The 25953-nt window shown below is 38.4% G+C and overlaps 1 long non-coding RNA gene across 1 annotated transcript in view; it reads right to left on the bottom strand.

The window, feature by feature from the left end:
- Positions 1 to 5508: 5508 nt before the first annotated feature.
- Positions 5509 to 25953, bottom strand: part of LOC311608954 — a 100094-nt gene continuing 79649 nt past the window's right edge. Inside the window, exon 3 of the long non-coding RNA XR_014783199.1 lies at positions 5509 to 6187. This is a non-coding gene — a long non-coding RNA (uncharacterized lncRNA). The remainder of the gene's footprint in view (positions 6188 to 25953) is intronic.

Raw genomic sequence — 25953 nt, 5'->3', positions numbered from 1 at the left:
TGCTTGCCCAGTACCCTACGGGTGGATCCAGCCCCCTCTGTAGATAGCAAACTGTGAGGAATAATCAGATCACATAACCCACATGTATCTTCCTGTGTACATTAAATACATAGATTACTTATAATAGCTAATACAAAATAAACACTATGTGCTTGATTTATTTGCGAGGGAACAGCAAGTACAAAGATCATTTGCATATGTTCATTACAGATGCAATCTGTTGCCAAATATTTTACTTTACTTGTTTCTTATCTTTATTTGATGTGTGTGGGTGTTTTGCCTGCATGTGTGCATGTATGCTAGTGTATGTCTGGTGCCCACAGAGGCCAGGAGAGAGGGTCTTAGATCCTCCTCACATTGACATGACGGCTGTTGTAATGTTCTTCCATTTTAAATCTCAGCCTCTCTAATATAGAAGAAGCATGTAATTTTTTGTGTTACTCATAGAGAGACCTGAGAAAAGGAAAAAATTATATGTTCTTAAAGGGGCAATCAAGATCATATGAGAATATTCAATTTTCCACAAATATCTGTAAACTCCGTTTTAAAATATTCTGTGTAAGTCTCCCTGCCACTATCCACTTGTTGATGATCAGATTTTACAAATAAACATTTTCTAAAAGACTCCAGAAAACATTTGATTTCCCCCCCCCATCCATCCACATTAACATGTCCACTGATGTTATTATTTTGCTGGTCTTGCTTATGCACTCATTTCTAGGAGAAAGTGTTTTGTAGCCGACTTGCTGGTATTCTGGCTTTCACAATCTTTCTGCTTCCTCTTCTGAGATTCCAGCTGTGGGTGCAGGAGCTGTAATGCAGATATACCTGATGTGGCTGAACTCTCCATAATCCGTTGATCTCTGCGTTGTGTCCATTTGTGGTTTTCAGTGATGATCTCCGTTTGCTGCAAAGAGAGGCTTCCCTGGTGAGGGGAGGTAGCTACATTTGCTGTGGATGTAAGGATAAGAGTTAGAATATCATTATGCTAATCTAGCGAGGTGGTCGTAGTAGATTCTTTTTCAGGGTTCATGACTTCACTAGCCCCAGGAGTCTTGCTAGGTCTCTGGTTCCAGGCAGGTTGCCCCTCCTGTTGAGCAGGCCTTAAGTTCAATTAGAGAGCTTCTGGTTGCCACTGGGGCATGAAGATTACCTGTTGCACTTTTGTGGATATCTCGCCATGCTGGCATTTATCACAATATATGGGTGTTGCAGTTGAGTAGTGCTGTTTAATTACTTCTCTCTCTTGGTTACGTGCATAGTATTTCTGGAACAATTTGGAAAGCCAGGGTCCAGGAAAGAGGCTTTCAGGTCAGTTCCAGCTAGAATCATCTGAGTCGCATGTCCTGAGTGTGTGATGTCTTCAACAATAGACACTACACCTTCAACCCGTGAGAGGCACCATCTATAATCTATAATCATCTATATTGTTTGGGGAGTCACTTGGACTCCCCTGACCAACCATGCAAAAGGCGGTTTCTCTTGCCTATGGGTTTGGGAGGCAGGGGGACTTGTCAGCCCAGGTGATTCTGCTTCCTTTAAGATATATACGCACCATGTATAGTTTTAGGTAACTATCAAACACTATGACTCCTTGAGGCTTTATCAAATCACTTCATTCTTATCTGTCCCTTATCCCACCACCCCCTGTAGTGACCTCCCTCTCCATTGCTCTGCTTCCGCCTCACTGCGCCTGTACCCTGCTATTCCTATCCCAAGTCCCTACCTTACACAAAGAGCTACAAGAAACGAATGATGACTGGCAGAAGAATTAGCTTCTTCCAGGGATTATCCCCCTTACTTGCTATTCAATACAAAGTGGTCAGCCCTAAGGTAATACATACACACAAACAACTAAAACAGACTATATATATATATATATATATATATATATATATATATATATATATATTCTATATAATTATATACTACATTAAATAATATGTATGATTTATAACATAATATAATTTATATAGTATGTGGACTTATAAATATGCATTTATATGTATATGTATACACATACATACATATTTACAATAATAATAAAAAAGATGCTATCAACTTGAGAATGGGTGGGCATGTAGGGATTTAAGGGAGTTTAGCTGAGATGGGCTGGAAAGAGGAAAGGAAGAAGGTAAGTCATGTGACTCTGTTTCAGTTAATGACATATTTTTTTAAAACTTATTTGATAATCAGACCCTTATCTATTACTTGGGCCAAGTTGTTTTCTTCTACTTTCCCACTGTCCACAAAGCTCTCCAAAGCCTTTCATTAAAGTAACTACACATCAAAGTTCATACATAAAAAATAATTGATTATGAAACCACATCTTATTTTTGGAACTGACGTCCTCACAGCAATCAGCCTATAGCTGAGTGTTAATAGTCTTTTTACCTTTTTATAGTCACACTTTCTTGTTTGTGGAGGGAAAACCCAATTAACCTTTCTAGTGAAATAGTATTACAATTAACTCCTCAATGTGCTCAGTACTGGGTAATTCTCAACAATGAATTTTCTTTTTGAATCGTTATAAAAATCTTTGGCTAGAAATAGCTGTGGCAAACTCACAATAAGTCTGATGTTCAAAATAAGCTACTTCCTTCCTTTTGAGAAAGAAGGGAAAGTGGTCTTGACTCCATATGCCTTTGTAAGAAGGTTCGCTCTCAAAAGTTCAGATAAAAAGAGAATATGATCATGCCAACTCAATTAGAAGCAGAGGGGGTATAAGGTGATAATCATGGCTGCTGAGTCCCATGAGAACCACTGCGACAGCCTCTACAAACCATATAATGCACTGCCAATTGTCCCTCTTTGGCTGAATTATGGATTTAATTCCAGCCTCTACTTTTGAATTACAGGTCTACACTTCTGTGCAGTGACATCTCTCTCATAGATGCATCAGCATTCTAATAGCAACAGCAGTACTGAGTCCCCAGGATATGGTGAACTTGCCAATATTTTTCTGAAATCAGTAGAAATCAGACTCATAATTTTTACTTACTTATTCAGGGACTGTGATGACAGCACAGAAGCCAGATTCAGATGTGATTCCAGACTCCGCCAACTGATTGATTTGTCTAAGTTCTTAAATTGAGGGGGGAATAATTCAGGGCAAGAACACACACTTATGAACTCTGGAATGTTTAGATGTAAATGGGGCTGATTATATGTAGGGTTCAATAGCTACTGTGAGCACCAAGTGAAATGAGTTGTGTAAGATACCTAAGACTATGTGATGCTCAGTAATTGCTTCCTTTCTCTTAGTTCCTATTTAACTATCATGAGTATAAAACTATTTTTTTTTTCAAGACAGTGTCTCTCTGTGTTAACCTTGGCTGTCCTGGACTCACTTTGTAGACCAGGCTGGCCTCGAACTCACAGCGATCCACCTGCCTCTGCTTTCAGAGTGCTGGAATTAAAGGCGTGCACCACCATGCCCGGCCAAACACAAAACTATTTAAGTCTCTAAGAAATGCATTTTAACATCTTAGCACCGTTGTAAGTTTCCTCCATTTTATAGAAAATGTGAATGTTAAATAAACATTCAGGTTCCTCCAAATAAAATACAGGAGAACGCGTGAGTCACAGAAGCATGCAGCTGCACACAGAAGGGTTGTGACTACAATAATTTTGCTTGTATCATTTCGCTGTGATTATTTTTTTTTACAAAACTGAAATAAAGAGGAGCATTTTGATATGTAAATATTTAGAGACATTTAATGAATATTAAAAATATATTGATTTGAATCCTCGAAGCAGTACACTGTTTTTGAGGAGGCATCTGCATTTTCATAAGCAAGTCCTTCAGGCCCATGATCTTGCCCACCTAACCTCAAAAATTGTTACCATGTAGTCACCTTTTTTTTCATTAAAACTTGAAAGAAAAAAATTATAAAAATTGATGCATATGAATCACTTACTCTTGTCTACTGCAATTGGACTCAACGCTGGAGTTGAACATGATTTTGAGACGTTGGCTGGCTCTTCATGAATTATGAGGACTAGTCTTTTTGCTAAACTGAAATCTGCCTTGCAACTTTTTTCACCTGTTCCCACTTTTGTCCTATTTGTGCTATTACACAAGATACAGGGGCTCCACCTTTTCCAGCCATTAAAGTTCTTTCTTCTATTTCTTATCCTTGAAGAACAATGAATGCAGAACAACCACTCACCGAGTTGCATATGGTTCAGAGCTGACATCATTGATGGCTATGATCTCCCAGAGTCGGCTGGCCATTCAAACCTGGATTTTTAGTACTCAGAGTGTCATAGCTAGTAATTCAGGAAGGAGCATGGGGGATAATCCCAGGAAGAATGTTGACTATAGATTTTTTAGCAATGAAATGTTCATGCTTTCAGAAGATTTAGTAATACAGATTCCCTGGTCTCCAGCTTATAGTGAGAAGCAAGCGCCTGTCTGGACATGAGTCCAATAGTGAAAGGGGGAAGGAAGAGGGGAACCTGGTCCTTAAATACACAGCCAGATGCTTTAAAGACCTTAAGCCTATGAAATTATCCATTTTTATTTTCTTCTTTTCCGTTTAATTATTTAAGCATTTTACAGCCTGATCTCAGACCCCTCTCTCCTCTCCTCCCAGTCCAACCCTCATGCCTCTCTTTCCACATTCACCCCTCTCTTTCTTCTCAAAGTAGGGGAGACACCCCCTAAGAGGTAGTAACCCACCATGGCACCTCAAGTCATAGTAGGACTAAGTACGTCATCTCCACTGAGGCCAGACAAGGCAGCCCAGCCGGGGGGAAAGGGATCCAAAGGCAGGCAGCAGAGTCAGAGACAGCCGTGACTCCCATTGTTAGGGGACCCACATGATAATCAAGCTGCAAATCTGCTACATATGTGTGGGTGGCTTAGATTCAGGCCCTGCATGCTCTTTAGTTGGTGGTTCAGTCTCTGTGAGCCACCATGGCCCCAGGCTAGTTGACTCTGTAGGTCTTCTTGTGGTGTCCTTGACCCCTCTGGCTCCATCTATCTTTCCTCTCACTTTTCCACAAAACTTCCCAGCTCTGCCTATTCTTTGAGTGTGGGTCTCTGCATCTGTTTCCATTGGCTGTTGGGTGAAGCCTTTCAGAAGAAAATTATGCTAGGCTTCTGTCTGTAAGCATAGCAGAGCATCATTAATAATGTTAGGGGCTGGTCCTTCTTTTCTTGAGTTGTATATATTGTCATAACCAAAAAAAAAAAGGCTGGACTAAAATGTACATACCAACAGCCCATTTATATATTTGAAGATTGTTGTGATTCTCTCCATGCTCTTCTATTGCTTAAAAAGTCAAAGATCACTCTATTTCTACTTGTGTTAAATAAGTTTAGCAACTACCATTAAGTTTTATTACAATTATTACTGTATCTTGAATAATATAAACTAAAAGGCTTGTTGCCATTGAAAATCAGAAACAAAACAAGGTTGTTCATGTTCTCCATACCTATTCAATATAGTACTTGAAGTCTTAGCTACAGCAAGTTGAAGGAAATAAAAGGGAAACAAATGATAAGGGAAGAAGTCAAAGTATCTTTATTTGCAGTTGATATGACAGTATATATATTGGCACAAGAAAAAGACTTTCTGGACAGATCATTAGCATAGGAACTAAGTAAGACCCATAATTTAAAATGGGACCTCATGAAACAGAGAAGCTTCTGCATGGCAAAGAACATCATTAATTAAACAAAGCAGCAGCCTACAGAATGGGAAAAGATTTGTTTTTACTAACTACATACCCAAAAGAGGGCTAATTTCACTATTATATAAAGAATTCATAAAGTTAGACATAAAGAAAAGTATGTATTTGATGTATATTTTCCTTAAGTCCATTCAATTACCTTTTGAGTATGGAAAGAAATGAATTCATTATAAAAATGCCATCTCTTTAAATAGTCTGACTGCCAAGTGGAAGAGCTTGCTTGCTTATGACTGAATTCTTAGAATGTCATTAAGTGTATTCTATTTGAAAGCACAGAGATCAGAGATAAGACTGCATCATAGATATTAGCAACTAAGTAGAGGATTTAGGGTATAGAAAGATGATGAGGGAGATGACCAATGATGCACTACACAGTCAAACTTCACATCCAGGAAGGAAGCAGCTGCTGACCGTCCTGTATGCTTCTGTCTCTGCTCTCTCTTGTTCTGCCCTGGTCCTTTGGTTCATGCTGTTCTTCTTCCTGTTCCTGTGAATAGGATTTGGTCAGAGGCTATTAGAGACTTTTCCAAACCCTTGCCAATATTGGCAACAAAATATAAAAGCAAGAGGGATTTTTGTCTTATGATGTGGTGTTTTCCCACCTTCTCACTGATAGAGTCTTAATGAGCAGTCAAATTAACAACATAAACACACACACACACACACACACACACACACACACACTGCACAAATAACCCATTAATTCAATGGACAATGAACAAACAGAATGTATAAACATATGCAGCTATTTTTATAAAAGAAAAAATCAAGACCCAATGATATTCATTACTAGATAATCTCAAAGTGAAGAATATATTAAAATTTGGGCAAGATACAAATTTAAATAGGCAAATGCAGCATCTCTGACATAAAAATATTTGTGTTATCTCTCATTCTATAATATTTCAAAAAACACACAGATTATTTTAATTATATTTTTAGCATCCCTCCTGTACAATTTAAATATATTCACAAGCAAATTCAAATAGTCTAGGCTTGAAAGAGACTTTTGGGGTAATGTAGGGCCCATGATTAATGCAAATAGCCTCCTTTACATTTCTGTCACTGGAATTCGCATTCTTCTTGATACTCTACCAGTATCACAAATATAGCTTCTTCTTTAAAAGGTGCAAAGGGCTAATAACACCTAAAGATTTAACACTTCTTTAAAGGTGTCATTTCAACCATTACATTACACTCTGACCTGAAAAAAAAATCTCGCCACGTTCTTCATACAACTTTGCTATTTGAAGATTTCCCATCTGGCTTGATACTCTGAGAAACCTAGAGCAAAAGGGTGCAGACAGCAAGCCGGAGCTGGCGATGCATTGCGCCACCCATGCACGGGTCCTGATAATTTTGGATGTCAAGTGAGCATATGTTGCTTTACATTTATGAGGCCCTTTTGTGTCTTAACAGAAGGCTAAGGAATAAGGAGTGTTCTTTTGTTTGTCAGATTTTAGGCATTCTGACGAACGTGTGTGAGATGAAGTTTCTTTAGAAATGGTTTTAATATAGACTTAAACCTGCACGTGAAAAACCCAGACTCAGAAAGACAGAAACTGTATGGTCTCTCATATGGGCATCCTAACTTTTGATGCTATCATATGTGTGTGTTTGCTTGTTTTTCCGCCGTTGTGATACAATACTGAGCAAGGCAAAGGGGGAGGGAGGGAGTGTTTAATTTGTTCCTGTCCTGTGTTCCTATCGCAGTTGATCGCTGACTGAAGTCAGGGCAGGGATTCAAGCAATGGCCTAAGCAGGAAAAATGGAGAGAGGCTGGTTTTGCCCAGAGTTGTCACACACACACACACACACACACACACACACACACACACACACACACACACCGCTGTGGGCCGTGCCCTCACACATCAATGATTAATAAAGAAAATTGCCCTAATGACATGCTTACAGAATCACAAGCATCAGCACAGATTCTACGTCCCATGTATTCTATGGTTTTATGGAAGTAGATCAATACTCTCAGAATAAGTGAACATTAATCCAGTTTCCTTGAGGAGTGAAACGTTTTATCTAAGAGTAAGTAAAGAAAGACTAATATTTCATCATTTTAAAAAAAAAACAGAAAGAAGGAGAGAGGGAGGAATAAATAATCCATTAGCAAATGCTTGTAAGAATTATTTGTAGGAAGATGATATTTTCAGCTGCTCAACTAAGAAACTTGTTATCTGAAATCTAAGAAAGAATTTTAGTCTTATGTCAAATCAGGGTGTGTGTGAAAGGGGGGGTTCCCACTACAGGTTCTTCTAACAGTAGTAGGAAATCCCCAAATCAAAGCCTGGCCTGTCTTGGAGTTTAGAAGAATGTTTAATTAGAAAGAGCTATTTCATACCCAGTTGCAGAATTATCCTTTATCCCTCACAATGCTGATACCAAAACTAAAATGAAACACTTCATTTGAGTGAAACATCTTTTCTAAGGTTTCTTTGAGTTCCAAATGGTCAAGAGAAAGATCTGGTAGGATGCTTCATGTTTTCAATGGGTGAGCTATGTGTATAACAAGCAAAGGTTTTGGAACAACTCATGAGCAGACAAGAGAAGCAGCAGACAGACAACAAAAGAGCATCAACTCAGGAACTCATTACATCTTGCAGAGAGGGTTGGAGCAGTCCAATTGAGAGAACAAACAAAATGTAACACCATCAACTCAGGCTTACAAACATGGGCAGAACCTGAGTGGGAAGTCCTGTTGAGGCAGCCAACTGGAGTTCCCCACCGAGAAATAAACAGGCCAAACAGAGCATCCCTCAGGTGAGGCTTCTAAGTAGAAGAAATAATAAGCAGATAAATGATATCATCCAATCAGGGATTCACGACCAACTGGGGAAGTTGAAGCTGTCAGCTTAGAGGTCCTGACAGAGAGAGTCTTGGGCAAGAGGATCCTCTCCATCCTCATCCCATGAATGAGCTGCAGCCTTCTCTTTTTCACTGTAGGCATTTTTACATTATGGGACAAACACTAGACACCTTTATATTAGTATAGTTAGTTTCTATTCCGTAGGATAAGACACTGGTGTAGCTGTAGTTGCTTGCTGTCTATCATTTTTCTGGTTACAGAGTTAGGAAGTCAGCCTGCCTCAGGGCTGGGAGTTTTGAGGGAGACAAAGAAGGGGCCTCCATACTCCCTGAGACTTTCAATAGCATATGACAACTGACCCAATACCTGGTACTACACACTGCAGTCTACAATCCCCATATCCCCACTATTCATGGACAGACCACCAGTCTTCTGTCCTCTCTTTTCGGCAGTTTCTAGTGTCATTTCTTTGAACAGAGAGTTGTCTCCCAGCTGAGTGCAGAGAAAACACAAATAAGATGCTGTTTTTCAAGATACAAGAATCACACATGAGCACACTTCCTTGGTTGCTAAGGAATACAATCGAGATAAGAGAGACAGCTTAAACTCCAGAGCACAGAAACTGGCAGGAAATGTCTACCTACAATGTCTGCTTGTGCGACCCATAGTAGACGTGAGTCCTCTGTATTCACCACCAGAACCATGGCTGCCATTTAGAATTTTGCCGTATTATCATCATGTGATTGTCAGGGTGCCTTTGAGAAGTCTCTTTACTGTTCCCTGTCTGACTTTCATGTAGAAACAGACATTAAACTAATTTACTTAAAAATCAAGAGGAAAATAATAGAATCAAATGGAACTTAAAAATAAATGAGATCATGGGCACAGAAAACTATCAAAAAAATTTTTTTGCTCATGTTCAGTTTTAGTACAGGCATTAATAGTCCCCCTGCTGTGGTAAGTGTTCTCTCTCCTATGGCGTCTCATAAGAACTGTGTTTTAGAGCACTGTGCATGTGAACAAGAACGCTGTACATTTTTAAATTTATGAAATCCCTAGCCCTCGCTACCTTAATAGACCTAGAATGAAAGCAACATTTTCTGTACCTCTGAAGCAAGCTGTGCTTACCAACACACCTGCCTGAGACGACTGAACAAAACAACAGGACCAATAGCTCCACTGGACTGTACTTCTGAGTAACACTGAGCCCAAAGCCCTAGCCAAAGGGATCTTTCTATACAGTGACTATGAAATGGTCTGCTGTTCAGCACATACCCATTAACATGAAGTTGCTCGATTTTTGTCTTCTCCTACAGCATACTAGAATTCAATTGGAGATGAGGGTTTGTTTGTTTTTCATTCTCTCTTTCCTATGCCTAGAAAAGTGTCTATTTCTTAAAATAACATACCTAAAATATTTACAGTTTGAGTAATGAATTAATTCCTGCACAACGTTGTCAACTTAGGCTTCTGTGATGGAAAAAAAAAAAGCCATGTATGTAATGTCCATCTGATAACCTAATGACCACATGTGGCATTGTATTTGGACTGTGCCTAGAAACTGAATTTCAGTTTGAGTATATCTTGATTAGGTATAGCTGCAGAAATAAAATTTAAATTTATTCTGTTTTAATTAATTTAGACAATGTAATCCATCATATGTAGCTAGTAACTATTATTGTATATCAACCAATCCAGGTTCTGGAGTTTTACAATAACTAGGGTGTGGCTTCTCCATTCAAGGAGATTGCTGTATAGAGACATGAATGTTCAAGCTGGGTATGGTGGCCCATAGCAGAAACCTTACCATCCACAAGCAGAGGCAGGGGAATGCATGTCATCAGAGACCAGCCTGAGCTACACAGCAAGTAACAATGCTCTTATCAACCGTCTCATTTAACTCAGACCAAAGAATTGTTCTGCTCACACATAGCATTTGATGGCATAACAGGCTTTATGATAAGAAAAAAAAATATAAAGGGTGGAATTAAATCAGGGCTCATGATTAGGAGCACCAGCATTTAGCAATCCTCAAAACGATGTGGCTTAGAATCTGTAAACCAAACCCCTTTGACAAGTTCCTTTGACTTTATTTCTTATGACTTTAGTGTTTAAAAGAAAAGGTTAAATAGCTCCATCTAGAGATGCGTGTGATAGATCTTAGAGATACACAGAGAAGAAATCCTTACAGGTTGTGAGTCATGGGTAAAATTTCCTGCTTAATGCTACCATTGAGCCCATATCAGGCCACTAACCACAGAAAATCTCCAAAAAAACATTCTAAGCCCATTATTAGGTATAAGTAGGAACGAAAAACAATAAAATCTGGGTTTAAGTAGCATAATCCCAGGAAATGCCACAAACCTCAAAGACAAGAGAAATGAATAAACAAATCTTCAGATGTAGTTATTTAATGAACTTGGCATTGGGTACAGAAATGGATAGTGAAAACAAGCCCAATCTGTTATTAAACGCAAGCTAATTGTAAGATGAGGGAGTCAGCATCACGTTAGACTGTGCTTGGGGATGATATGATGTGTGATTACAAGCATAGTATCTGTGCCTAGCTCTACAGCCATGCATCAAATATTTATAAAAATTTAAAAATCATCTCGAGGGTGATGCATGCAAACCCACAGTGCGACAAAAGATATTCATAATAAATTATTATAGGTAAGTTAAACAAGAAAACCCAATAAGACATCGCTAAGAAAATAATATTTGAAAAAGGAAATGGTTGGGTAAACTAATAAGATAAGGGAATGGTGACATTCTCTATAGGAGAAGACAATTTGAAAAGGAACATCACATTCAGGAAGGTGAAAGAAGTCATTGGTGATGGCCATAAAAAGTGTAAGACAGTGCGAGGGAGGAGCATTACTTGCTAGATGGTTTCTATATTAGAATATGTCATATAATACTGTGTATGATTCACACTGTGCACACACACACACACACACACACACACACACACACACACATTTACATGGCGATAAACAAGAGTGCATGTGTGCGTGTCATGGCTTTGGTTTCCTTTATGGAACTGAGACACCTGAGTCAATCTGAAAAGAAGATCTATTGAAATGTAAAATGAGAAAATTGTAGACATGTGTTTCATGTTAATGAGTACACGCTGTAAGGACTCAGCTGCCTGGAAAATATCACATTTTCTTGACAGCGAGATTAGAAAAGGTCGGCTCTCAAAAAATTCAAAATGAAATGTATTTTTCTGTGAAATAATGATTTCTAAGATACTTCATAACAAAAAGTTAAATCACACAAACATGGAGCATACATAAATACCATAAAAACCAAATTGCAATAAACATGTAAAGGCATTAATATCTTATGTAATAAAGAAAAACACATATTACGAGACATCATTTTTCACTTATTATTTTGACAAACTGCATAGACAAGTAGCCTCCACTCAAATCATGTTCATAGTTGGACTATATGAAAAATTTTAAAACTATTCACATATCAGGAGGGTACTGTAATTCGTTATTTTAAGAAGAAAGAAACTCACAAAGTATTCTGAATCTAAGTGTAAACTCCAATAGTTCCAAAAATAATGTAGAGTGCTCTCTGAAGTTACAAATTAGACAAATGTAGAAATGGAGGTTGAATAAAATAAAGAGTGGGGGATGAGAGGAAAACAAAAGCTAGGAGAAGCAAAAATAAACAGATCACCGAGGGCCATTGCCCTTAGTTAGCCTTCGTGGGTAGAAGTGAAACTCTTGTTGCTGAAAACAGCATGCACTTCAGAAGCAGTCTCCAGAGGCCCTTAAGCTGGAACTGACCTGGATGTCTCCAAGGTGACGATTAGCTCTCATGGTACCAGAAGACGCTGTGCAAGCTTCCAAAGGGAGGAGAAGAGCAGTCCTACCCAGCTACGATGCCTCTGAACCACAACAATGACAGGTGTGGCACAATAACCCTAAGGGGTCAGTATCCGCACACATCACTGGAAGTAACCAACAGATCTCTTACTGGCCTTCAGATCTGATCAGCAAGAGGGAAACCATGCCTGGTACTAGAAGCCAACTGCATAGTGCTAGTAAAGCCATGCATATTGAAGGAGAATCTGCAGCCACTACCTCACTAAACCAACGTAATCCCTCAGTCATGTAAATACATCCTTAAACCCACAGATGAGTGTAGTCTTGCCCCACCATCAAGGAAAATTTTCTTTGCAAAGGGCAGAGGCCACTACAGAGAATCACAGCAAATCGAAATGCAGCGTTGTGGGCCCAGTGGGTACAACTACAAAAGTCTCAATGCCTAAGGTTCAGGGGACATTGCAGAAGAGGAGGGCAGAAAGATGATAAGAGCCAAAGGATTAGGGAGTTTGATGTGATATTGTGTCAGATGCTACATCCATAAAGTCTCACCAAGATAACTGTCTAAACAAGGCTTGAGCAAGGACACCGACAACAGACATACCAAAGTAGGTGGGGGGAAAGCCCAAGAGGCCTCAACCTTACCCCAAAAAACTACAAGCAACTAAAGAATAATGAGAGTGAGAAATGCTTTTCACTAGGAAAGAGAACATCAAATGGTTATCTAGTAACAAATAGTCAACCTTGGAGACATACATACGAGCAACATTACGCAGACTGAGCAGGTTGTATTGATGTATTTATTTTATATACATATGTTTATGTTTATATATATACTATTTATAAGATATATGCTAATGTATAAAATATATATTAATATCTATATATACACATGATAACCGTTAATGAAAAAAAAAGGCCATAAATTTGAAAGGAAACAAGGTGATATATATTGGAGAGTTTGGGGGAAAGGGAAGGAAGAAATGATATAATTATATTACAATCTCAAAAAAACCAAAAAGTATGTGAAGTTAAGTCCCTAGGCATAAGAAAATAATTTCAGATGGACAATGCCATTTCACCCTGGAAGAGTCACCTCTATCTCTTGCCTCTTTTCTCACAGCACCATCACCATGACTTACACACTAGAGCAGACATGATAGTTTTTAAACACTGAGTGTTCTAGAGTCCCCATTCACAAAATTAAAGGAACACCCGTTCCTCTTATGACAAAGATCACAATCCCGACAAAGCACAGGCTATTCTTACTTTGAGTTTCCTGCCCTCACTAAGTCCTCCACCTGCTGCCACCCTAGGGCGCTTCTTACAGTTCCTTCCAGAACCCTGGTTTTGGGGTATTTGTTGTTTGTTGGTTGGTTGGTTTTGTTTTTGTTCTCTGGATCAGAAATCTCCACACTGTAAAAAAACAAATGCTTGCTTATTCCATGTTTACCAGTTGATGATTGTATCTTCTTCTGGCTCAATCCCCATCCAGAAGAAATCCTCTTCTGACTTCCTATTGGCTCCACTCATTCTAATGCAATTTACCTGTGGTGATGAGAGATACATATCAATCCTTCTAGTTCTTTTCTTCCTGAATATTTGAAAATACTTTATACATCCAGGCCGTTTGTAGTTAAGTCAGACTCATACTTTCTATAACTAATGATCTGTGTTCAAAGGGGAAAACAGGGCAGTTAAAGTCCAAAGCACAACTCTCTAGTCTTTCTGCTTTAGTGAAGCCCAAAGCATCGTTGTGAGATAAGCCCCTAGGCTACTGTGCTACCATGGTAGGAAGACTTACTCATATAACAGCTAGACTCCGTGATGACCTTTGTGTAGGCTGAATTCCTTTGTGCTTGGTGTGGCATAGCTTTGCTAATATAATGTATGTTCTCCTTGTGCGTCAGTTCTGTTGTGCTTTGGGATTAAACCCTTTTCTTATCCATATATTTTAAGCATTTTTTGTCTCCTCCAATTCCTCTCAGAACCTCTCCACCTTCCTACATACCCAACTTCATGTTCTCTCTCTCTCTCTCTCCCTCTTTCTCAAAACAAACAAGCAACCAAAACAAACAAAAATGAAACAAAACAAAACAACACACACACACAAAACAAAACATGAAATTTTGTTTTGGTCAACTACTCCTTAGGGTAGATCCTGCCCTGGAGTGAGGTTGATAAAACCAGTAATATCTCATTGGGGAAAACTGATTTTCCTTTTGCCAGCAGATATGAATTGCAAATAGCTTCTTGATTAGGACCCCATATCCACATACCTCTCTCAGTGCTCTCCTGTTGCATGTGGAAGATACTGTTCCCTTGGAATCATCCCCCACCTCTGGCTCTTATAATCACCTCTTCTTCTGCATGGATCCAGGAGTCATCAGGAGGAGGAGTTTGATGAAGACATGCAATTTAGGATTGAGTGCTCCAAAGTCTTGCTCTATGCATATTGTGCAATTGTGGATCTCTGAATTATTTCCCAATGTACTTCAAGAAGCTTTTCTGATAAGGATTGAGCAAGGGACTGATCCATGGGTATTGTAATATGTCATTAATAGTTATTTTAGTGCCATGTTTCTTTAGTAGAATAATAGAAGTACGTCTTCTCCTAGGCCCATAGACTCTATATAGTCTCAGGTTCTTGGTCAGACTATATTGCTGAAGATAACATTTACTTATATCCTTGAACACTGAGAAATTGAGCTGGGGCCCAACTGGAAGCTTCACCTCTACCACCAAGAATTTATGGCACTGAAAGATTTTTCACACAGACCTCTAGGAGAAATGTAGTCATAGATATCACCCAGCCACAAAAGCCACCTGTCTGAAAGATGTACCGATGCGTTAGTGGCATAAGTGTTATGGGATTATTCTTAATACTTGACTTTTGTACAACATCGTAAGATCAAGAACTGAACTTACCTTTCCTCACCATGGTAACCTCAGTACCAAGAACAACACCTAGTACACACTAAATGTTTGTATAGCACATAAATGGTGTGTGTGTGTGTGTGTGTGTGTGTGTGTGTGTGTGTGTGTGTGTTGGGGTGGGGTTGTGATTTTCAGACTTATCCAAATGTACCTTTGCATGGTATATGGTCACATTAAACACTGTGATAAAGAGAAATATCTGTGTGACTATGAACCACTTTAAGATGGGAAAGATCTTGATGCCTTGAAAGTAATCTTCATTTTTCCCAAGATGCATCATTGTGTCACTCCACATACTAACCCTTCTCCAGAAGCTTTCGCATTAGCCATAGTTAGATGTTTTTGTAGAGTTTTGCCACCAGTTACTTTGCTTGTTAGAAAATCTTGCAAACTGAGTGACAGTACTGCTTAAGGACTTTGGGGACTACTTATTGACAAATGTAGCTGTCATTCAGTGCATTGTTTTTGTACATCAAACTATGATTAGATGAAAATATGTTTATACTTTTGCTATGAATAGATAATTAAGTTATTTTGAACACTTTAAATTTATTTTACTTGATTGATGAGTATCAAGCCTAAAAATTGTAATTATAATTGCTAACTAATGTAAAAAAATGTATCTTGGATAAATTCAGAAAGTGGAATTGCTGATATTTATGGTATGTATACCTTCAACTGATCACCATAGGGAGAATCTGTTTTCAAATATTGTACCACCAGCACATCATAACCGACTTGTAAACTATGACAAATTTAGTGTTTGTTACTTAGCCTATCACTCTTATGATACCCTAATGAGATAACATACTTTTTAATGTTAAAGGGAGGATGGTATTTGAAATCCACCCCTTGTACTCAGTGTAGATGGCCCCAATTTTATTGGGAAAAAAATCCAAAGTCTCAAAATCAAAAGCAAGTCAGATATGCCATCATCCTCATCTTCCCTACCAAGCCTGAACAAGTTGTTGGTCTTACCCACAGCAGTGGCACAGAGTATCTTCACAGCCCACTTGAGTTGCTGCTTGTGGGTCTTGTCATCCAGAAAGACTACAGTGTGTTGTCCTGTCTTCTTCATGGCAGGCTCAGCCTGATGGTGGCCCCACTGTGAGCACTCTTCCTTGGTGGTATTTGGTTATTGGTCTGACTCTGGAAGCAAAGGGTTTCTTCCCCCAGAGTGTGGGTGGCACATGGATCAAGCTCTCACTGTGGCTGTTGTTGGTGCCTTTCAGCTCTTGGGCCTTCCATCTGTGCTTTACCTCTGGAGGGACAGAAGCAGCCCTCCTGCTTTACCACCATTGTGGGGATTAAAAGCTAAAATTGTTCATATGTGTATTAGCCAATGACATTTTTCTAGTGTGTCAAATGCATGCTCATATTAACTTCCCCGTGCTTTTATTTTAGCAGTCTGTCTTTGTTCAATTAATTTATGGTATTTACTTTTGTATTCTGGAGTTTGACTTCTTTTATCTGAGTTTGTTGCTAAATTGGTCTCCACCATCAATCATCAATTTTTAATTCTCTCTAGGGTATTTTTTTAAATGAAAAAATTATATGTGATATTGTCTTTATGCCATGGTTTACTGAAATAATCATTCGTGTCCTGAATTTCTTATAATGTTGTCATTTGTTTTCCTTTAAGACAAATTAACATTATATAATTCTCATTTATGTTCTGGTTCTGAACAATTGTGTGTGTTGTGAGAGTGTGTACAGAGATGTCCATAAGGAATGAAGTACATTAACTGCATTGTTTCATTGATCCACAATTCTATCTCTGCCACATACCTAATTCAATTTTGTGCTTGAGTAGTTTTCTAAATTACTCACTTTATTGTTATATGTTACTCTTGTTGAATTTAGTGTGGTTTTTGTTTTCTAATTTTGTAGAAAGTCTTTTTCTGTTTGCCTTGTTGGTAAAAAAAATATTGGAAATTTGTTTTCATCAACATGCCTTAAATATGTAAATATTTAAAACTTTTGTCAATCCAGGCACAGTGGCACACACCTGTAAATCCTCACACTGATGGAGGCAGAGGCAGGCAGATTTCTGTGAGTTCAAGACCAGCCTGGTCTACAACGTGAGTCCAAGAAGAAGGAGGAGGAGGATAAAAAGAACACGAAAAAGAGGAAGAAGAATAAGACAAAGTAGGAGAAAGTGGAGGAGAAGGAGGAGGAGGAGGAGGAAGAGGAGGAGGAGGAGGAGGAGGAAGAGGAGGAGGAGGAGGAGGAGGAGGAGGAGGAGGAGGAGAAGAAGAAGAAGAAGAAGAAGAAGAAGAAGAAGAAGAAGAAGAAGAAGAAGAAGAAGAAGAAGAAAGTTATATTTATATTGTAGTGGCCAGTTTGGAAGTATTAGCCAAGTATATACAAGTTATTTAAGGTGAACACATGCTGCTATATGTTTGTCATAGTTATAGAGTTTTCAATCACGATAAACATAAGGCAGAGCATAGCAAAGTGAACCCAAAGGGGCCGTGATGATATAAAGCATGTCTAGCTCTACCATGGGAGAAAATTGGAGGGAGAGTTTGTAATCAGTCTGCTTGCAAGGTTATGGAAAATATATTTTGAGTGAAAGGGGCTGTACAGAAGCAGTGAGCAAAAGAAAGAAAATGCTAAACATTCCAGAACTACACTATAATCAATCCCAGATGTTAGTGGCTTTAGCTTAAATACAGTAGAAATTTCCTTTATTTTTAGAATTTTGTATACTTCCCTGACTGTAACTGCTACAAATCTAGAACTCCAACATGAGGCAGGAACTGGGTACATTTTGTTTGTTGTGGTGGCATTCCTGTATTCATTTATCTGTCAGTCATACCTAGGTCTTACCGTTGTCTTCCCTGACTCTTACTTGCTACTACACTAAAAGGAGGATTAAAGCAACTCAAAGGAGTTTGTTCTAGGTTTATTTCATTTTGTAGGATGTGTTGTGTTTTGCACTTTTCTGCTTTAAGGAATTCCTTTGTGGTATTTTCATCTCGAAATGATTTGTCCTCTTTCTAATTTATTTCTTCAGAGAAACACTCTTTAAGACCCCCACTCTGTCTGCACCATGCCTTCATGAGACTGTTCTTTCCACAGTCTTTGAAACAGTCTTTGAAACGCTGAGCAATGTGTTAGGTGTTACACTGATTCATTTGGAGGCATGGACCATGTGTGACTTTTTCATCTTTTGTCTTCAGTGTCTTTCAGGGTGAATGACGTCACTCATTACTGAAGCAGCCATTATCCTATAGATTACCCCTCCCTTCCTCCCTCCTTGCCTCCATCTCTCCTTCCCTCTCTCTATCTCCATCTCCATCCCCATCTCCATCTCTGTCTCTATCTCCATCTCTCTGCCAGGTCCTCCTTGCCTTTTCCTAAGCCCACACGACTACTTTTTCCTATATTCCACTCTGATTTCTCTTCACATAGTACACATCTTTCACCTATTATTAGATTGGATTTCTGTGAGTCATTTCATTAACTTGCTAAGGCTAACTTCTCTTTTAAAAAAAAGCTTCCATTTATTCCTCCTGCAATCAGTACTGCTAGTTAATATCAACAAGTTAAGAAAGTATTATTTTTAAAAATCTTTCATTTCTTTTTCATACTTATGCAGTTACGTGAACCATCTTACATGGTGTTAATGAAGTTAACTTGTGGCATTCAGTTAATTAAAACCAATCTGGGACTTAAAAAAACAATAATGATGAATAACAACTGCAAAAATGTTTTAATTGTGATTGACAAATTTAGTACTTCTCCTTTAAAAAAATATCAAGAAAGCCTGTAGTTGGATACTGTATATAATACTTGAACACTAACTTGATATCAGATGCATTATAAAAATGAGCTTTCTAGACAAATCTCTGCATACAGTGTGGTTATTTACCTGTCAGTGGACCACTGTTTCCATAGCAATACATGAGGCATAACAGCAGTCATATGGCTGAATAATTGCAGATACACTAAATGAATGTTCCCTTCCTTTCACTCCTTCTGGTCACTTACTTCAAAGATTCCTCTCCGTTTGCTTGTAGTGTGCCCTGTGCCTAGAATTAGCTCTTGTTTTCCTGATTTTCTTGACTGCACATAAACTTTAAGGTTCTGTACATCGTAATTGTTCCTATGCAGCACTCCTTATAACTTCAGCTCCAAGCAGTTGTTTCTCGGTTTCCACTGCGTGTCTTTATTCTCCAGTTTCCTGTTGAGTAGCATCTACATCCACAGTTTGTAGAAAGGTTTCCAGATGGTAGAACCCATGTAGTTCACCACACTAGGTTAGAGATGTGATATCGGCTTTGCAAGTATTTATTACTTCAGTGCCAATGTGGAAGCAGAACAGCTAGGTAAAGATGTAAAGAGAAGGAAGAATAAGTTGGAATTTGAGGTTCCTCACATCCTTCACTTGAGTTCTAGCCAAGCTGGGTGTTTCAGTCTAAAAATTCACAGAATAATAACACTTCCCTCATATGGATATTATAAGTATTAAAGTGATATGCTTTCAGAGATCTTGGCACAATGTATGGAACATAGTTCAGTAAATAAGAGTTGTTATCACCACCACCTAATTAACTTTGAAAAGGAAGAAATTATTATATGCAGTGTTTTATGTAGCACTGCTCATACTGTATATTAAATCAGAAGGAACATACTATCACCAACAACTCTAGAATGCTACAGTGCATATTAGATGCCTGGGGGTATGAACTCATTACCCAACTTAAAACATCTAAAAAAAAAAAAAAGAAGAACTTTATTTGTCATGAACTCTTATTTTATCATTGAATTTTATCCTATAAATTTCCTTCTTTTTTGCAAAGCAGGAAATCAAGTGTCCTAGTTAGGGTTATTATTGCCATGAAGAGACACCATGATTCCTATAATGAAAAGTATTTCATTGAGGCTGTCTTACAGGTTCAGAGGTTTAGTTCAGTCATTGTCACGGTGAGAAGCATGATGTCATGCAGGCAGACATGGTGCTAGAGAAGCAGCTGAGAGTTCTACATCTGGATCAGCAGGCAGCAGGGAGACAGAGAGAGAGAGAGAGAGAAAGAGAGAGAGCGAGAGAGAGAGAGAGAGAGAGAGAGAGAGAGAGAGAGAGAGAGAGAGAGAGAGAGAGGCTGGACCTGGCTTGAGAATTTGAAATGTCACAGCCCATCACCAGTGACACATTTTCTCCAACAAGGCCACAGCTACACCAACAAGATCACACCTCCCAATAGTGCTACTCCCTATGAGGTTACATGGACTGTTTTTACTCAAACCATCACCCCAAAATGTACCTCCCAAGTGACTAACCCCCATTAAAACACATAGGCTGCTTTCCTTCTATCTGGCCCTTGACCAAAAATACATAAATGATCTTTGCTCAGTCTCCTTGTTTATAAATGGTTTATTTGATGACCAGCTGAGGTATTGTGTTTAAGGCAGTCATCTTTGTCCTTGACCCATAGAAATCATTGGAGACATGAAGTCATTGCCACTATTCCTATCAATCTATAAATTAAGGTGTCTCTCGGTAGCAAAGGAGCAGGAAGGTTGCATAAAGAGGTTGTTCCTGTACAACCCTTTTTGGGTAATAAAGCTAGTGAGGCACACTTTCATACTAGGCTCACAAATACACTTTATTATAATAGTTTTCTTTGTCATTATTCAGTATCACATGCCATGAACTGTCAGCTCTGCTATGAATCTAATAGAATCGAAGACACAAAAATTGAACTCTGAATGAAAGTCCTTACTAAAGAGTACAATGAGAGTATAGGCTGAAGAAAGATCTTATATGTCGTCCTCTCGAATCTAGAAGGAAGAATAATTATGCGTGAATAAAGGAGCTCAGAAAAGGCCACAGTTGGGTTATTGAGAAAAAGCCTAGCTCAGATTTGCTATATAATGTCAACTTGCCTCTTTTTCTGTACCTCATGTACACGCAGGAAACCTATATGCATAAGATTTTCTTTTAGCGATTAAATATTGAGAGAATGATAGTAAATTCATAAAGTTATGAAAAATATGAAATGTCAACACTGTAATCAGCATCCTAATTGATAATAACATGATAAAGTGGCAGCATTGTATCTAGTACTGTGGATTAGCATCCCAAACTTTACCTGGCCCTCCATGTATTCATTGTCCTATGTTCATTTTTCCACTCATATGTGCAAAGACCAGATACTTTCCATACTATACTCTATATTTAATGGCCAATAGACTGTCTCATTTACAATAGGTAAGATTATAGGTGCTGTCCACCAATGTTATTTATGTACATACCCACATATATCCCCTCATATAATTACTTTTATTATTGACATATTCTCCATTGTAAGCTCAAATACTTGCTAAAACATGTTTGTAACCTATAATTGATATGCTTGACATGTTTGTAGTCATTTGGAGACACAGCATGCAAAGGATGGTGGGAACTCTGGCAGTCCCTAGCACATATTGCTAGTACATGACGATGCTCTGTTTTTATGCTGTAAGAGATGGCTTTTCATGGTATGTTTAGTGCACCATTTTTCACATTTTATGCCTTTATTTTGGCTGGAGAATTTATTGTTTAAAATGGCTCAAAGGTGAAGTTCTTTAGTACTTCTAGTGTTCCAATGGACAAGAAAGTTGTAACAAGCCTTGTGAAGAAAATATGCATCCTCGGCATGCTTTGGTTCAAATAAGAGTTCTAGTGTTTCCCCAAGGATGAAACAATAACTTGTAATATCTATTCTGTCTTAAAACAGGTTATACATTGATAAGTTGCTCCAATCTATTATAACTAGAACCTCTGAGGACAGCAGCTCCTTGTGATGCAAGTGTTATCTTCAACTAATTCAGTATTCACAGTGACGTTATAAAAATGTTACTGTAAATAATGAGGATTGTACACTTCTGTATGTGCATATATTTTGTCCTAAATTTTAACACATGGGGCGTATATAAGTTATAAACACAAATCAGAAACCAGATCAAGTGGGCTGGAAAGCAGATCAGTGTTTGAAAACATGCACTGCTCTTATGAGACACCAAAGTTCGGTTCCCAGCACCCATTTCAGGTAATTCACAACTGCCTGTAATTCCAGCTTCAGGGGGTTCTGAAACCTCTGGTCTGTATAGGCACCTGGATTCATGTGTACATGATACAGACAGATACAAATGTTTACACACAATTAAAAAATAAATAAAGCTAAAGCAAAATCTGATCAAAAGCAGAGAAAGGAGGCAGAATGAGAGATAAAAATAGATAAACAGCAAATAGTAAATTATGATGATAAAATTCTGATTTTTTTTTGTTCCTTAACCTGCCTTTCAAGTTGTAATTTTATGACCTTTCACCTGTACATCTATGGTCATAAGCACAGTCATGGCAAAACTGATTGATATTGATTTCTGCCCTTATTACAATCAAACTCACATTATTAATCCTTTAGTATCACAATTATTTCCCCATTCTTATTTTTTGATATCTACTGTGGTTGCTATGTTAGAAATGTAATGACCCATACAACATTGTTAGATGTTGAGTTGATAGATGTTTTAACCATGAGGACTCCCCTATTAATGAGTAAATTAGTGATATAAACCCCCATTACCGTGAATGGACATGTTTTTCCCCCTATCAATTCAATCCAGTCCCCTCTATTGCTTGCTGCCTTATATCATGAAATTCTACAAGAAGTCGTTCACCATGTGAAGCCTTCATGACCTTTACCTTCATAGCCTCCAAAACTAAAATGCACAAGCCTCTGCTTCCCTAATAAATCCCATTATAACCACACAAAACAGACTAGGATAATATTCTTTAGTCCTTTCTCACTCTGCTTGAATTTCCTAAAGACAAGCACATTTGTTTACATTTTAGTCTCACTTCGGTTCGCTCGTGTTTCAATAAATGAAAGCTTGCAGCAGGAGAAAAATAGTCTGGCCCAGGGATATACAACCTTTTCTTAGTTAGATTTGTTCTCAAGCCAGGACTCATTCAGACGGAAGATTGCTTGCTCTTTTGAATAATTTGTCTTTCTACTTGTAGACTATGAAAGTCCTCATGGCTTGAAGACTGTGTAGCTACCCTAAATCTTTGCATGAACCCTTTGTCTAGCCTCACCAATGGCTTCTCCTGCTTCTGTTCTGTTAAGCACGAAGACCATGAATGGAACACAGTTGATCACTGGAGTCCTAATGTCTCCATCCATTGAACGCCTATGTGCATTAGTATCCTCATCCAGGAAAGAAGGATTTGAACACAGTTTTCCTTAAGTTATCTTTTCCTAATCATGCATTTTATAAGGTAGACTTACAGAAAGCTGAAACGAAGTCTCCAGCAAGGACTTGGAGAGCAAGTATATATTAGCTGTCAGTGGAAAGTGGATCTATACATGCTCTGAAAGTCATATGGTATTTGAATGAATATTTTTACAAAACAATATGCAAGCACTAACAAATATTACTGTGGCTGAATTTTAACAGCATTAAGGAATCTTTTCATTCAATGACTTATTTTTTTACTTATCACAAATTGACAGTAAAAGGAATTTCTGTTTACTATAGAGGAAACAATTATTTTTCAAAGTATAAAATAACATCCACTTGATTTCTATAAGGTTTTTTATTTTAGATTTTTCCGAGACAAGGTTTCTCGGTGTAGCCTTAGCTGTCCTGGACTCACTTTGTAGACCAGGCTGGCCTCGAACTCACAGCGATCCACCTGCCTCTGCCTCCTGAGTGCTGGGATTAAAGATGTGCACCACCACAGCCCGGTTCTATTTCTTAAGCAGAAATGCAGTCATTTGTAAACACACTTCAAAGTAGCTAATGCTTCAAATAAAAAGAATAAGGCACCACTCAGGTACCACTGAGAAATCTATGGGCTTTAATGGAATGAAAATCACCATTCAATTGTACATTAAGAACACATTTTCATATTTCAGAAGCATCACAGACCTATGGCCACTTAGCACACAGTCATAAGTTGCAATGTCTCGAGCTACCCCTTTAGCCAAGATCACCTTACGCTAAAAGGTCAGCTGAAAAAAAATACCAGCAGTTTACAAGGGGAACTTTTGTTTTTCTCTGGCCATATACAATCAGTAAGCTGGGAAACTCAAATGCAAGACTGTCTAATAAACTTTCAGATATTTTGAGAGATCTGTGGCGATACCTAGCCACTTACATCTGATGTACGGTTGCTGTGACTCAGAGATTAGCTTTAAGTTTTTAATTATGTTATACTAATTTGATTGTTTTGTTGTTATATCACTTTATTTATTGAATTAGTAATAACTGTAAGTCCCTGTGGCTGCTGATTGCCATCTACTTGCCAGCACAGATACAATACAATGGGACTTTAGCTACATTAACACATCTTAAATCCTTACAAATACCTTGCTTTTTTCAGGAAAACTATCTTCCTCACTTTCACATGACAGTGGCTATCCTCTGTCCAAGAGAGGGCAGTGTTGTGCTGGATGGTTTTAGGCCAACTTGATGCAAGCAAATGTCATTTGAAATGAGGGAACCTCAATTTAAAAAATGCCTCCATAATGTGTGGCTGCAGGCAAGCCTTTAAGACATTTGTGTGGGGGGGTGCATTGTTTGTTTGTTTGTTTGTTTGTTTTTCAAGAGAAGGTCTCACCATGTAGCACTTGTTGCCCTAGAACTAATTATGTAGACCAGACTGGCCTTGAACCCACAGAGATCTATTTGCTTCTGCCTCTTAAGTGCTGGTATTAGTGGCATGTACCACTACATGTAGGGCATTTTCTTAATTAATGATGGTGAAAGGCATAGCACATAGTGGGTAGTGTCATCCCTGGCCTGGTGGTCCTAGATTCTATTAGAAAACAGACTGAGCAAGCCACAGTGAGCAAACCTGTAAGCAGCACCCCCTCCATGGCCTCTGCATCAACTCCTGCCTCCAGGTTCCTGTCTTGTTTGAATTCCGGCCCTGCCCTCCTTTAATGATAAACAGTAGTGCAGAAGTATAAACTGAATAAACCCTTTGCTCCCCAAATTGCTTTTGGTCATGGTGTTTCACCACAGCACTAGTAACCCTGAATGTTGTAAGTATTAAACACATAAATGGTAAAAAGGAAGAATGAGTATACTTGCCTCAATTTTCTATGTTGAGAGGGCATAGACAAAGCCTTTGTGAATGTTTTAAGGATACTCTCCTGATTACAAAAACAGTGGGTTGCATTGTAGTTTCAGTAATTCTTACAGATGGTTTAAATTTTCATCCTCCATCCAACAGTTGAGCAATGAGGAAGCCCTTCATGGCCTTTCTAGAAGCTTCACTTCCCACAGCCCACACATCTTCACTAAAGAGCACCAATGAGGAAGAGAGCTTTTTATAGGAAATAATTAATTTTTCAGGCTCATTATCCCAATAGTTATCCTTCTTTATTATGTCTCAGTGAAATGTGTGGTCAAGTCCAGAAATGGGGACGAACAAAGGCCAAGGATGACAATGTGGGAGCCATGCAAATCAAGCATCAGGACAGCATCAGATCCTAGAACTTCCCTTCCCCATGGCAGCTCACATCAAATGAGGCCCAAGGACTGTGTAAGAATAAGTAGAAGAATGAGAAATTCTCTTTTTCCAAGGGTTGGAACACTCATCATAAAGTTTAAGACTTTGGGCTAAATGCAAACAAGGATAAGGCCTCAAAC

Source organism: Acomys minous (assembly GCF_964271855.1).
Source record: "Acomys minous genome assembly, chromosome: 11".
NCBI classification, from domain to species: domain Eukaryota; kingdom Metazoa; phylum Chordata; class Mammalia; order Rodentia; family Muridae; genus Acomys; species Acomys minous.
The sequence above is the reverse complement of the archived record's forward strand: the minus strand, read 5'-3'. Positions and strand labels throughout refer to the sequence as shown.